Source organism: Triturus cristatus, chromosome 1_1, assembly GCF_964204655.1.
Source record: "Triturus cristatus chromosome 1_1, aTriCri1.1, whole genome shotgun sequence".
In the NCBI taxonomy this organism is placed as follows: Eukaryota; Metazoa; Chordata; class Amphibia; order Caudata; family Salamandridae; genus Triturus; species Triturus cristatus.
In genome coordinates, this window is record NC_140579.1 from 731,736,941 (window position 1) to 731,753,020 (window position 16,080).

Consider the following 16,080-nt stretch of genomic DNA (forward strand, 5'->3'; position numbering starts at 1 on the left):
TACCCAAACACCACTGCACTACCCTAAACCCTTAAACACTACCCCCAGCACGACCCCCTACACTCCACAAACACCACAGCACTACCCTAAAACACTAACCCCAGTACAACCCCCTACTCTACACAAACACCACTGCATTACCCTAAAACCTAAATCACTACCCCCAGCACTACCCCTTACACTACACAAACACCCCTGCACTTTCCTAAAACATTACCCCTAGCACAATCCCATACACTACATAAAGACCACTGCACTATCCTAAACCCTAAATCTACCCCAGTACGACCCCCTACACTACACAAACACCACTGCACTACCCTAAACCCTACAACAGTACCCCCAGCATGACCCCCTACACTACCAAAACACTACTGCACTACCCTGAATCCTAAAATACTACCCCAGCACGCACCCCTATACTACACAAACAGCAGTGCACTACCCTAAACCCTAAAACACTACCCTCAGCATGACCCCCTGCACTACACAAACACCACTGCACTACCCTAAACCCAAAACCACTACCACCAGCACGACCCCCTACACTATCCGTACACCACTGAATTACCCTAAACCCTAAAACATGACCCCATATGCTACACAAACACCACTGCACTACCCTAAACCCTAAAAACATTACCCCCAGCACGACCCCCTATACTTCACAAACACCACAGCACTAACCTAAACCCTAAACCAGTACCCCCTATACTACACAAACACCACTGTACTACCCTAAACCCTAAAACACTACACCAGCATGACCCCCTACACTACACAGACACCACTGCACTACCCTAAACCCTTAAACACTATCCCAGCATGAACCCCTATACTACACAAACACCACTGCACTACCTAAACCCTTAAACACTACCCCCAGTATGAACCACTACACTACACAAACACAGCTGCACTACCCTAAACCCAAAAATACTACCCCCAACACGACCCCCTACAGTACCCAAACACCACTGCACTACCCTAAACCCTAAAATATGACCCCCTACACTAAACAAACAGCACAGCACTACCCTAAACCCTTAAACACTACCCCCAGCATGACCCCCTACACTACACAAATACCACTGCACTACCCTAAACCCTAAAAAACTACCCCAGCACGACCCCTATACTACACAAACACCACTGCACTACCCTAAACCCTAAAACACTACCCAAGCACGAACCCCTACACTACCAAAAACCACTGCACTATCCTAAACCCTTAAACACTATCCCAGCACCAACCCCTATACTACACAAACACCACTGCACTACCCTAAACCCTTAAACACTACCCCCAGCACAAACCACTACACTACACAAACACAACTGCACTACCCTAAACCCAAAAATACTACCCCCAGCACGACCCCCTACAGTACCCAAACACCACTGCACTACCCTAAACCCTTAAACACTACCCCCAGCACGACCCCCTACACTCCACAAACACCACAGCACTACCCTAAACCCTAAACCACTAACCCCTACACTACACAAACACCACTGCACTACCCTAAACCCTAAAACACTACCCCAGCACGACCCCCTACACTCCACAAACACCACAGCACTTCCCTAAACCACTACCCCCCACACTACACAAACAGCACTGCACTACCCTAAACCCTAAAACACTACCCCAGCACGACCCCCTACATTACACAAACATCACTGCACTTCCTAAACCCTAAAACACTAGCCCCAGCACTACCCTCTACATTACCCAAACACCACTGCACTACCCTAAACCCTTAAACACTATCCCCAGCACGACCCCCTACACTCCACAAACACCACAGCACTACCCTAAACCCTAAAACACTAACCCCAGTACAACCCCCTACTCTACACAAACACCACTGCATTACCCTAAAACCTAAATCACTACCCCCAGCACTACCCCCTAACCTACCCAAACACCACTGCACTACCCTAAACCCTAAAACACTACCCCAGCAAGACCCCCTACACTACACAAACACCCCTGCACTTTCCTAAAACATTACCCCTAGCACAATCCCATACACTACATAAAGACCACTGCACTATCCTAAACCCTAAATCTACCCCAGTACGACCCCCTACACTACACAAACACCACTGCACTACCCTAAACCCTACAACACTACCCCCAGCATGCCCCCCTACACTACCAAAACACCACTGCACTATCCTAAATCCTAAAATACTACCCCTGCACGCACCCCTATACTACACAAACAGCAGTGCACTACCCTAAACCCTAAAACACTACCCTCAGCATGACCCCCTACACTACACAAACACCACTGCACTACCCTAAACCCTAAAACACTGCCCCCAGCAAGACCCCCTACACTACTCAAACACCACTGCACTACCCTAAACCCTTAAACTCTACCCCCAGCACAAGCCCTTACACTACCCAAACATCACTGCACTTCCCTAAGCCCTAACACACTGCCCCCAGCACTACCCGTACACTACCCAAACACCACTGCACTACCCTAAACCCCAAAACACTACCCCAGCACGACGCCCTACACTCCACAAATGCCACAGCACTACCCTAAACCCTAAACCACTACCCTCTACACTACACAAACACCACTGCACTACCCTAAACCCTAAAACACTACCCCCAGCAAGACGCCCTACATTACACAAACACCACTGCACTACCCTAAACCCTAAAACACTACCCTCAGCATTACCTCCTACACTACACAAACACCACTGCACTACCCTAAACCCTAAAACACTACCCACAGCATGACCCCCTACACTATCCGTACACCACTGAATTACCCTAAACCCTAAAACATGACCCGACACGCTACACAAACACCACTGCACTACCCTAAACTCTAAAAACATTACCCCAGCACTACCCCCTACATTACACAAACATCACTGCACTTCCTAAACCCTAAAACACTAGCCCCAGCACTACCCTCTACATTACCCAAACACCACTGCACTACCCTAAACCCTTAAACACTACCCCCAGCACGACCCCCTACACTCCACAAACACCACAGCACTACCCTAAAACACTACCCCCAGTACAACCCCCTACACTCCACAAACACCACTGCATTACCCTAAAACCTAAATCACTACCCCCAGCACTACCCCCTACACTACCCAAACACCACTGCACTACCCTAAACCCTAAAACACTACCCCAGCACGACCCCCTACACTACACAAACACCCCTGCACTTTCCTAAAACATTACGGCTAGCACAATCCCATACACTACATAAAGACCACTGCACTATCCTAAACCCTAAATCTACCCCAGTACGACCCCCTACACTACACAAACACCACTGCACTACCCTAAACCCTATAACACTACCCAAGCATGACCCCCTACACTACCAAAACACCACTGCACTATCCTGAATCCTAAAATACTACCCCAGTACGCACCCCTATACTACACAAACAGGAGTGCACTACCCTAAACCCTAAAACACTACCCTCAGCATGACCCCCTACACTACACAAACACCACTGCCCTACCCTAAACCCTAAAACACTACCCCCCAGCAAGACCCCCTACATTACACAAACACCACTGCACTACCCTAAACCCAAAAACACTACCCACAGCATGACCCCCCTACACTATCCGTACACCACTGAATTACCCTAAACCCTAAAACATGACCTGACACGCTACACAAACACCACTGCACTACCCTAAACTCTAAAAACATTACCCCCAGCACGACCCCCTACACTTCACAAACACCACAGCACTAACCTAAACCCTAAACCAGGACCCCCTATACTACACAAACAGCACTGCACTACCCTAAACCCTAAAACAGTACGCCAGCATGACCCCCTATACTACACAAACACCACTGCACTACCCTAAACCCTAAAACACTGCCCCCAGCACTACCCCTACACTACCCAAACACCACTGCACTACCCTAAACCCCCAAACACTACCCCCAGCACGACCCCCTACACTACCAAAACACCACTGCACTATCCTAAACCTTAAAACACTACCCCAGCACATACCCCTATACTACACAAACACCACTGCATTTCCCTAAACCCTAAATCTACCCCCAGCATAACCCCCATACTACACAAACACCACTGCACTACCCTAAATCCTAAAACACTTCCCCTAGCACAACCCCCTACACTACACAAACACTACTGTACTACCCTACACCCTAAAACACTATCACCAGCAAGACCCCCTACACTACACAAACACCACGGCACGACCCTATCCCTACAACACTACCCCTAACATGACCCCCTACACTACCCAAACACCACTGCACTACCCTAAACTCTAATACACTACCCCAACAAGACCCCCTACACTACATAAACACCACTTCACTACCCTAAACCCTAAAACACTAACCCCACTACAACCCCCTACTCTACACAAACACCACTGCATTACCCTTAAACCTAAATCACTACCCCAGCACTACCCCCTACACTACCCAAACACAACTGCTCTACCCTAAACCCTAAAACACTACCCCAGCACAACCCCCTACACTACACAAACACCCCTGCACTTTCCTAAAACATTACCCCTAGCACAATCCCATACACCACATAAAGACCACTGCACTATCCTAAACCCTAAATCTACCCCAGTACGACCCCCTACACTACACAAACACCACTGCACTACCCTATACCCTACAACACTACCCCCAGCATGACCCCCTACACTACCAAAACACCACTGCACTACCCTAAATCCTAAAATACTTCCCCAGCACGCACCCCTATACTACACAAACAGCAGTGCACTACCCTAAACCCTAAAACACTACCCTCAGCATGACCCACTATACTACACAAACACCACGGCACTACCCTAAACCCTAAAAAACTACCCCCAGCAAGACCCCCTACATTACACAAACACCACTGCACTACCCTAAACCCAAAAACACTACCCCCAGCACGACCCCCTACACTATCCGTACACCACTGAATTACCCTAAACCCTAAAACATGACCCCATATGCTACACAAACACCACTGCACTACCCTAAACCCTAAAAACATTACCCCCAGCACGACTCCCTACACTTCACAAACACCACAGCACTAACCTAAACCCTAAACCAGTACCCCCTATACTACACAAACACCACTGCACTACCCTAAACCCTAAAACACTACGCCAGCATGACCCCCTACACTACCCAAACATCACTGCACTTCCCTAAACCCTAAAACTCTGCCCCCAGCACTACCCCTATACTACCCAAACACCACTGCACTACCCTACACCCTAAAACACTACCCCAGCATACACCCCTATACTACACAAACACCACTGCATTACCCTAAACCCTAAATCTACCCCAGCATAACCGCCACACCACACAAACACCACTGCACTACCCTTAACCCTAAAACACTACCCCCAGCAAGACCCCCTACACTACACAAACACCACTGCACTACCCTAAACCCTAAAACACTACCCCAGCACGAACCCCTACACTACCAAAAACCACTGCACTACCCTAAACCATTAAACACTATCCCAGCACGAACCCCTATACTACACAATCACCACTGCACTACCTAAACCCTTAAACACTACCCCCAGCATGAACCACTACACTACACAAACACAACTGCACTACCCTAAACCCAAAAATACTACCCCCAGCACGACCAACTACAGTACCCAAACACCACTGCACTACCCTAAACCCTAAAACACGACCCCCTACACTACACAAACAGCACAGCACTACCCTAAACCCTTAAACACTACCCCCAGCACGACCCCCTACACTCCACAAACACCACAGCACTACCCTAAACCATAAACCAGTACCCTCTACACTACACAAACACCACTGCACTACCCTAAACCCTAAAACACTACCCCAGCACGACCCCCTACACTACACAAACACCACTGCACTACCCTAAAACACTACCCCCAGCAAGACCCCCTACAATACCAAAACACCACTGCACTATCCTAAACCCTAAAACACTACCCCCAGCACAATCCTCTCCACTACAAAATACCACTGCACTACTCTAAACCCTAAAACACTACCCCCAGCATGATCCTTTACACTACACAAACACCACAGCACTACCCTAAATCCTAAAACACTACGCCAGCACGACCCCCTACATTACACAAACATCACTGCACTTCCTAAACCCTAAAACACTAGCCCCAGCACTACTCTCTACATTACCCAAACACCACTGCACTACCCTAAACCCTTAAACACTACCCCCAGCATGACCCCCTACACTCCACAAACACCACAGCACTACCCTAAACCCTAAAACACTAACCCCAGTACAACCCCCTACTCTACACAAACACCACTGCATTACCCTAAAACCTAAATCACTACCCCCAGCACTACCCCCTACACTACCCAAACACCACTGCACTACCCTAAACCCTAAAACACTACCCCAGCACGACGCCCCTACACTACACAAACACCCCTGCACTTTCCTAAAACATTACCCCTAGCAGAATCCCATACACTACATAAAGACCACTGCACTATCCTAAACCCTAAATCTACCCCAGTACGACCCCCTACACTACACAAACACCACTGCACTACCCTAAACCCTGCAACACTACCCCCAGGATGACCCCCTACACTACCAAAACACCACTGCACTACCGTAAATCCTAAAATACTACCCCAGCACGCACCCCTATACTACACAAACAGCAGTGCACTACCCTAAACCCTAAAACACTACCCTCAGCAAGACCCCATACACTACACAAACACCACTGCACTACCCTAAACCCTAAAACACTACCCCCAGCAAGACCCCCTACATTACACAAACACCACTGCACTACCCTAAACCCAAAAACACTACCCCCAGCACGACCCCCTACACTATCCGTACACCACTGAATTACCCTAAACCCTAAAACATGACCCGATATGCTACACAAACACCACTGCACTACCCTAAAACCTAAAAACATTACCCCCAGTACGACCCCCTACACTTCACAAACACCACAGCACTAACCTAAAGCCTAAACCAGTACCCCTATACTACACAAACAGCACTGCACTACCCTAAACCCTAAAACACTACGCCAGCATGACCCCCTACACTACACAAACACCACTGCACTACCCTAAACCCTTAAACTCTACCCCCAGCACAACCCCTTACACTACCCAAACATCACTGCACTTCCCTAAACCCTAAAACACTGCCCCCAGCACTACCCCTACACTACCCAAACACCACTGCACTACCCTAAACCCCAAAACACTACCCCCAGCACGGCCCCCTACACTACCAAAACACCACTTCACTATCCTAAACCTTAAAACACTACCCCAGCACATACCCCTATACTACACAAACACCACTGCATTACCCTAAACCCTAAATCTACCCCCAGCATAACCCCCATACTACACAAACACCACTGCACTACCCTAAACCCTAAAACACTACCCCCAGCAAGACCCCCTACACTACACAAACACCACTGCACTACCCTAAACCCTAAAACACTACCCCAGCACGAATCCCTACACTACCAAAAACCACTGCACTATCCTAAACCCTTAAACACTATCCCAGCATGAACCCCTATACTACACAAACACCACTGCACTACCCTAAACCCTTAAACACTACCCCCAGCATGAACCACTACACTACACAAACACAACTGCACTACCTTAAACCCAAAAATACTACCCCCAGCACGACCCCCTACAGTACCCAAACACCACTGCACTACCCTAAACCCTAAAACACTACCCCAGCACTACCCCCTACATTACACAAACATCACTGCACTTCCTAAACCCTAATACACTAGCCCCAGCACTCCCCTCTACATTACCCAAACACCACTGCACTACCCTAAACCCTTAAACACTACCCCCAGCACGACCCCCTACACTCCACAAACACCACAGCACTACCCTAAAACACTAACCCCAGTACAACCCCCTACTCTACACAAACACCACTGCATTACCCTAAAACCTAAATCACTACCCCCAGCACTACCCCTTACACTACACAAACACCCCTGCACTTTCCTAAAACATTACCCCTAGCACAATCCCATACACTACATAAAGACCACTGCACTATCCTAAACCCTAAATCTACCCCAGTACGACCCCCTACACTACACAAACACCACTGCACTACCCTAAACCCTACAATAGTACCCCCAGCATGACCCCCTACACTACCAAAACACAACTGCACTACCCTGAATCCTAAAATACTACCCCAGCACGCACCCCTATACTACACAAACAGCAGTGCACTACCCTAAACCCTAAAACACTACCCTCAGCATGACCCCCTACACTACACAAACACCACTGCACTACCCTAAACCCAAAACCACTACCACCAGCACGACCCCCTACACTATCCGTACACCACTGAATTACCCTAAACCCTAAAACATGACCCCATATGCTACACAAACACCACTGCACTACCCTAAACCCTAAAAACATTACCCCCAGCACGACCCCCTATACTTCACAAACACCACAGCACTAACCTAAACCCTAAACCAGTACCCCCTATACTACACAAACACCACTGTACTACCCTAAACCCTAAAACACTACACCAGCATGACCCCCTACACTACACAGACACCACTGCACTACCCTAAACCCTTAAACACTATCCCAGCATGAACCCCTATACTACACAAACACCACTGCACTACCTAAACCCTTAAACACTACCCCCAGCATGAACCACTACACTACACAAACACAGCTGCACTACCCTAAACCCAAAAATACTACCCCCAACACAACCCCCTACAGTACCCAAACACCACTGCACTACCCTAAACCCTAAAATATGACCCCCTACACTAAACAAACAGCACAGCACTACCCTAAACCCTTAAACACTACCCCCAGCATGACCCCCTACACTACACAAATACCACTGCACTACCCTAAACCCTAAAAAACTACCCCAGCACGACCCCTATACTACACAAACACCACTGCACTACCCTAAACTCTAAAACATTACCCCAGCACGAACCCCTACACTACACAAACACAACTGCACTACCCTAAATCCCAAAAAAAATACCCCCAGCGAGACCCCCTATAATACCAAAACACCACTGCACTACCCTAAACCCTAAAACACTACCCCCCGCATGAACCTCTACACTACACAAAGACCACTGCACTACCCTACACCCTAAAATACTACCCCAGCACGAACACCTATACTACACAAACACCACTGCACTACCCTAAACCCTAAAACACTTCTCCTAGCACAACCCCCTACACTACACAAACACTATTGCACTACCCTACACCCTAAAAAACTATCACCAGCAAGACCCCCTACACTATACAAACACCACAGCACTACCCTATCCCTACAACACTACCCCTAACATGACCCACTATACTACCCAAACACCACTGCACTACCCTAAACTCTAATACACTACCCCCAACAAGACCCCCTACACTACATTAACACCACTGCACTACCCTAAACCCTAAAACACTAACCCCAGTACAACCCCCTACTCTACACAAACACCACTGCATTACCCTAAAACCTAAATCACTACCCCCAGCACTACCCCCTACACTACCCAAACACCACTGCACTACCCTAAACCCTAAAACACTACCCCAGCACGACCCCCTACACTACACAAACACCCGTGCACTTTCCTAAAACATTACCCCTAGCACAATCCCACACACTACATAAAGACCACTGCACTATCCTAAACCCTAAATCTACCCCAGTACGACCCCCTACACTACACAAACACCACTGCACTACCCTACACCCTACAACACGAACCCCAGCATGACCCCCTACACTACCAAAACACCACTGCACTACCCTAAATCCTAAAATACTACCCCTGCACGCACCCCTATACTACACAAACAGCAGTGCACTACCCTAAACCCTAAAACACTACCCTCAGCATTACCCCCTACACTACACAAACACCACTGCACTACCCTAAACCCTAAAACACTACCCCCAGCAAGACCCCCTACATTACACAAACACCACTGCACTACCCTAAACCCTAAAACACTACCCTCAGCATTACCTCCTACACTACACAAACACCACTGCACTACCCTAAACCCTAAAACACTACCCACAGCATGACCCCCTACACTATCCGTACACCACTGAATTACCCTAAACCCTAAAACATGACCCGACACGCTACACAAACACCACTGCACTACCCTAAACTCTAAAAACATTACCCCAGCACTACCCCCTACATTACACAAACATCACTGCACTTCCTAAACCCTAAAACACTAGCCCCAGCACTACCCTCTACATTACCCAAACACCACTGCACTACCCTAAACCCTTAAACACTACCCCCAGCACGACCCCCTACACTCCACAAACACCACAGCACTACCCTAAAACACTAACCCCAGTACAACCCCTGTTAGAATGGGGAACCCCTAGTTGGCACAGGTAGGTACTTGTGACAAGCAGTGGTCCCTTCTTCTATTCAGGGCGAGAGAGTTACCCCCTCAGAACAACCCCTGCTCACCCTATAGGTAGTGTGGCGCGAGCAGTCAGGGCTAAACTTCAGGGCGCTAGTCAGTTAAGCATTTATGATCACACACAGTAAACCACAATGATCCCCCACAAATGGACACCAGGCGTAAGTTGTATCAAAAATACGGATGCTTTATATAAAAGATTCTTTGTTACGCAGGCATGTACAAGACCATCAATAACGGTTGCGGAATGGAAGCCACAAGATGATAATTAGGCACTGTTATTGTCTTTGGTAACTTATTCGATCACGAGCGCTTCACAGGGCTCGGTTGAGTCGGTCCAGTCACGATGATGCGCAGTGCACCCAGGGTACAGTGATACGGGGAAATCAGAACGTTGCGGACCCCGAGTCCGATAGAGAGTTCACTGTACCTGGGAACGTGCGGTGTGCTTGGACGAGTCTTCAGGAGAGATGCAGGTTCTGTACCTCGTGGGTCTTCCGGATCAAGAATTCAGCGGGCGGCTTTCGGTAGACAGGTGCGGCCCAGGGCCTCCGACACGGACTGTGCGGGAGGTCACTGCGGAGGGCGGCACGGTCAGACTCAGGCTGGGAGGTGAAGCGGGGCGGCCGGATACGTTACGACGTACGGGCGGCCGTCCGAGGCTGGATTTCACTTCCCCACTAGAAATCCGGCGGGAGGGCGAAAGGGCACCAAGCGCGCTCCAGTAGCAGGCAGGTGACAGGGAGGCGGGACGGCCAGACTCGTGGGTCCAGAGCGACTCAGGTAGAGCGGGGCTCTCGGCGAGTGGAGGCGGCCAGGCTTCTGGGTGTCACGGCCCTAGGAGGGATGCGAAGGTGCGCAGGGCACTCCGGCGGGAGAAAGCACACGGCTCGAATTCTCAGACGAGCGGAGACACGGTGAACCCACTGGTCCTGGGGTTCAGTTCAGGGGGCAAGCTCTTCTTCCAAGCCCTTGGAGATAGTTGAAGAACAAAGTGCAAAAGTCTCTTTCAGTCTTTTTCCTCTCCTTCCTTAGCAAGGCACCTACTGCAGGCCAGTCCCTTAGGTCAGGGAAAGTTACTCCTCCTTCAGCTTCTTCCAGGTCCTTCTAGTCAGGCAGAGTTCCTTCGTGGTTCAATCTGGATCTGATTTCTTAGGAGCCAGGCTCCTACTTTTATACAGGGATTCTTTTGTTCTTTAGCGCCAGGGGGCCTGGGCCTGGCTCAGTCCAGTTTTGGAGCACTCTGTGGTGGTGACTCGGCTTGTTCCCTTCAGCAGCAGGGCAGAGACATCAGCCGCTCCACAGGGGGCGGCGCCGGCTTTGTGGTGGCAGAGCACAGGTCTATTCAAGAGTCAGGGTGCACTCCTCCCACCCATCCTGGTGTAATCTCTCTACCCACCACCTGGCAGCCAACCTGTCTCCTGGAATCCCCCAGCCCTGCTCCTGTACTGTTGCTAGGCAGAACACACACACACACAGCAGAGGCGGACTGAGATGGTTAGGCACGCAAAGGCTAACTTTCTAAAAGTAGCATTTGCAAACCCAGGATATTAAAATAACCTTTACTAAAAGATGTACTTTATTATCCCGAGTTCAGGCATACTAAACATGACCTTCTACCATGCTCTCTGAGTCCACTGGGGTCACAGCGTGTAGCGATCCCAGCAGCCCATTCTGGCCTTTGGAGAGCAGGTAGCCTTCAATAGTGAAAAACGAAAATGGCTGTAATTCACTATTAAGACATGCCACACACATCAGGGCCTGTCCTACCTTATACCTACAATGCACCCTGCGCTCAGGCCTACCAGAGGGGTGACTAACATGTAGTTAAGGGAAGGTTTAGGGACTGGTAAGTGGGGACACTTGCTCAGTCAGCGCGACGGTACCAGACCGCGCGCAGGTTCTGCAGTGGCAGACCCTAGACACATTTTACCCCGCTGCTTCGGTGGGTGGCACAACCCGTGCTGCAAGCCCACTCGCAGAATTTGGATATACAAGCCCTTGGCACCCCTGGTGCACTCTACTAGGGGCTGATAGTAAACCAAATAAACCAAACGTGGAAGTCAATTCACATAATACATTTTACCATAGGGAGCACTTGCACTGTGGCACTGGATGGCAGTGGCACAGTGCCCTGAGCAGCTAACACCAACACAAAAACACATTGAGGCACAGACAAAAATGGAAGGGTGACCCACGCCAATGGTGCCAGGTCTAACACGTGTCCCCTCCAGCTGAAAAGTGGGGAGAACTACCCTACCCCAGGGAGTTCTGCATCACTAAGGCGGAAAAACCTGGACAGACCGTCAGCATTGGCGTGATCTGTGCCAGGGCGATGCTCCACCGTAAAGTCCATACCCTGTAGGGAGATGGACCACCTCAACAGTTTTGGGTTCTCACCCCTCATTTGCATCAACCATCTGAGGGGCCTGTGGTCGGTCTGAACCCGGAAGTGAGACCCAAACAAGTAGGGTCTTAGCTTCTTCAGCGCCCAGACCACAGCAAATGCTTCTCGTTCTATCGCACTCCACCTTTGTTCCCGGGGAAGTAGCCTCCTGCTAATAAAGGCTACGGGTTGGTCAAAGCCCTCCTCAGTGATCTGTGAGAGAACAGCCCCTACACCATGCTCTGATGCATCCGTCTGCACCAGGAACTCTTTGGAGAAGTCAGGAGCCAAGAGCACGGGCGCCGTGCACATGGCAGTTTTCAGGGTGTCGAAGGCTTTCTGACAGGTGTCAGTCCATATCACTTTTCTGGGCTGCTTCTTCGAAGTCAGCTCTGTCAAGGGGGCAACGATGCTGCCATACCCCTTGACAAACCTCCTGTAGTACCCGGTGAGTCCTAAGAAGGCCCTCACCTCCGTCTGGGTCTTTGGGGGCTCCCAAGCCAGGATGGTTTCAACTTTGGGTTGGAGGGGCGCCACCTGGCCGCTCCCCACTTGGTGTCCCAAGTACACCACTGAACCCTGCCCGATCTGACACTTGCTTGCCTTGATCGTGAGGCCTGCCTTGCGCAGCGCCATCAACACTTCCCAGAGATGTTGCAGGTGTCCTTCCCATGTGCCGCTGAACACTGCGATGTCATCCAGGTAGGCGGCGCTGAACTCGGCCAGCCCAGCCAACACCTGGTTGACCAACCTCTGGAAGGTGGCAGGGGCATTCTTCATCCCAAAGGGCATCACCCGGAACTGGTAATGCCCATCTGGCGTAGAGAATGCGGACCTCTCTTTGGCCCCATCAGTCAAGGCGATCTGCCAGTACCCAGACGTTAAGTCAAACGTGCTGAGGTACCGTGCAGCCCCTAACCGATCGATGAGCTCATCAGCTCTGGGGATGGGGTGCGCGTCAGTCTTCGTGACTGAGTTGAGTCCTCGGTAGTCCACACAGAACCGGAGTTCGGGCGTGGCACCCGGCGCTGCAGCCTTTGGGACCAAGACCACTGGGCTGGCCCAAGGACTGCTGGAGGACTCAACCACCCCTAGAGCAAGCATCTTCGAGACCTCCTCTTTGATGCAGGCCCTGACCCTGTCAGTTACCCGGTAGGCCTTGTGCTTCACAGGTAAGCTGTCTCCCGTATCCACATCATGGACGCACCAATTTGTGATACCGGGAACCAGGGAGAACAGGTCGGGAAACTGCCCCAGCAGCTGGCGGCAGTCACCCTGTTGCTCAGGGGTCAGGGTGGGTGAGAGGTTAACTCCATCCACTGACCCGTCTCGCTCCGAGGCTACCAAGAGGTCAGGAAGAGGCTCGGACTCCTCTTCCATCCCATCATCGGTGGCCAAGAGCATGCCCACTTCGGACCTCTCCAAGTGGGGCTTCAGTCGATTGACATGTAGGACCCTTAAGGGGTTCCTAGGAGACCGCAAGTCCACCAAGTAGGTGACAGAACTCTTGCGCTCCACAATCTCAAAGGGTCCTGTCCACTTGTCCTGGAGTGCACAAGGCTCCACAGGGGCCAGGACCCACACTTTTTGGCCAGGTTGAAGCTCAACCAGAGTGGCATTCTGGTCGTACCACCGCTTCATTTCCTCCTGGCTGGCTTCCTGGTTTGCCTCAGCAAGTTGCCTGAAACGCCTAGTCTGGTTCCGGAAAGCCAGCATGTAACTGTATACATTCTGGGGAGGTTTCCTGGGAGATTGCTCCCAGCCTTCCTTGACCAGACTAAGAGGTCCTCGTACTGGGTGGCCATACAAAAGCTCAAAGGGACTGAACCCTAGAGACTTTTGTGGCACCTCGCGGTACGCAAAGAGAAGGCATGGTAAGAGGACGTCCCACTTACGCCTCATGGGTTCCTCGAGACCCATAATCATGCCCTTCAGGGTTCGGTTGAAGCGCTCAACCAACCCGTTTCCTTGGGGATGGTAAGGTGTGGTGAACTTGTAGGTTACACCACACTCTTGCCAAAGGGACTTCATATATTTCGATATGAAGTTGGTCCCCCTGTCAGACACCACCTCTAGAGGGAATCCTACTCGTGAGAAAATTCCCATCAGTGCCCGTCCCACCACGGGGGCCGTCACTGTCCTCAGAGGGATGGCTTCAGGGTACCGGGTGGCATGGTCCACCAAGACCAGGATAAACCTGTTGCCCATGGCTGTCTTGGGGTCCAGTGGCCCCACAATGTCAATCCCCACTCGCTGGAATGGGGTACTGACCACAGGGAAAGGTTGGAGTGGAGCTCTCAGCTTCCTTCCACTCTTGCCACTGGCCTGGCAAGTCTGGCATGTCCTGCAGTGAGTGTCAGAACTCCTGCGCATTTGGGGCCAATAAAAGTGGGTGACAAGCCTTTCAAAGGTCTTGTCCTGCCCCAAATGTCCGGCTAACGGTACGTCGTGAGCCAGCCCCAGTAGGAAGGCTCTGAACTTCTGGGGTACCACCAGCGCACGGGCTGACCCAGGTTCAGCAACCTTAGGCTCGGAGTATAGGAGGTCGTTCTCCCAGTAGATCAAGTGAGTTCCGGACTGATCACCATTGGCCTGGGCTGCAGCCTGCTGCCGCATACCCTCTAGAGAGGGGCACTCTTTCTGCTCCCTGCAGAATTCCTCCCTGGTGGGGCCTCCTTCTTGCTGCCAATGGGTCAGCTCAGGCAGGTCCCCCAGTTCGGCTATCTGTTCCCCAGTAGGCTCCAGGGCGTCCCCCTCAAGGTCTGCTTCCTCCTGGGCCGTGGGAACGTCAGGAGCCGGATTCCCGTGCCTCCCTTGCCCTCTCTCTAAGGCCGGTTCCTGGGCCTCTCCCTCAGGCTCCAGGGTTCCTTCAACACCCCTACCGGCTGCCATCGACCGGGTGGTCACACACGCCCAATCAGGCAAGCCCACCATCCGCAGGTGAGTCGTCTTCTCCACCTTTTCCCAAGGGGAGCTCTCCAAATCGTTACCTAGGAGACAATCAACAGGCATGGCCTCTCTCACAGCCACTTGCAGAGTACCAGAGACCCCCCCCCACTCAAAGGGAACCTGAGCCATTGGACACTGACTCTCTGTGTTGTCAGCGTTGACAACACGGCAGAATGCGTGCGGGACAACCTG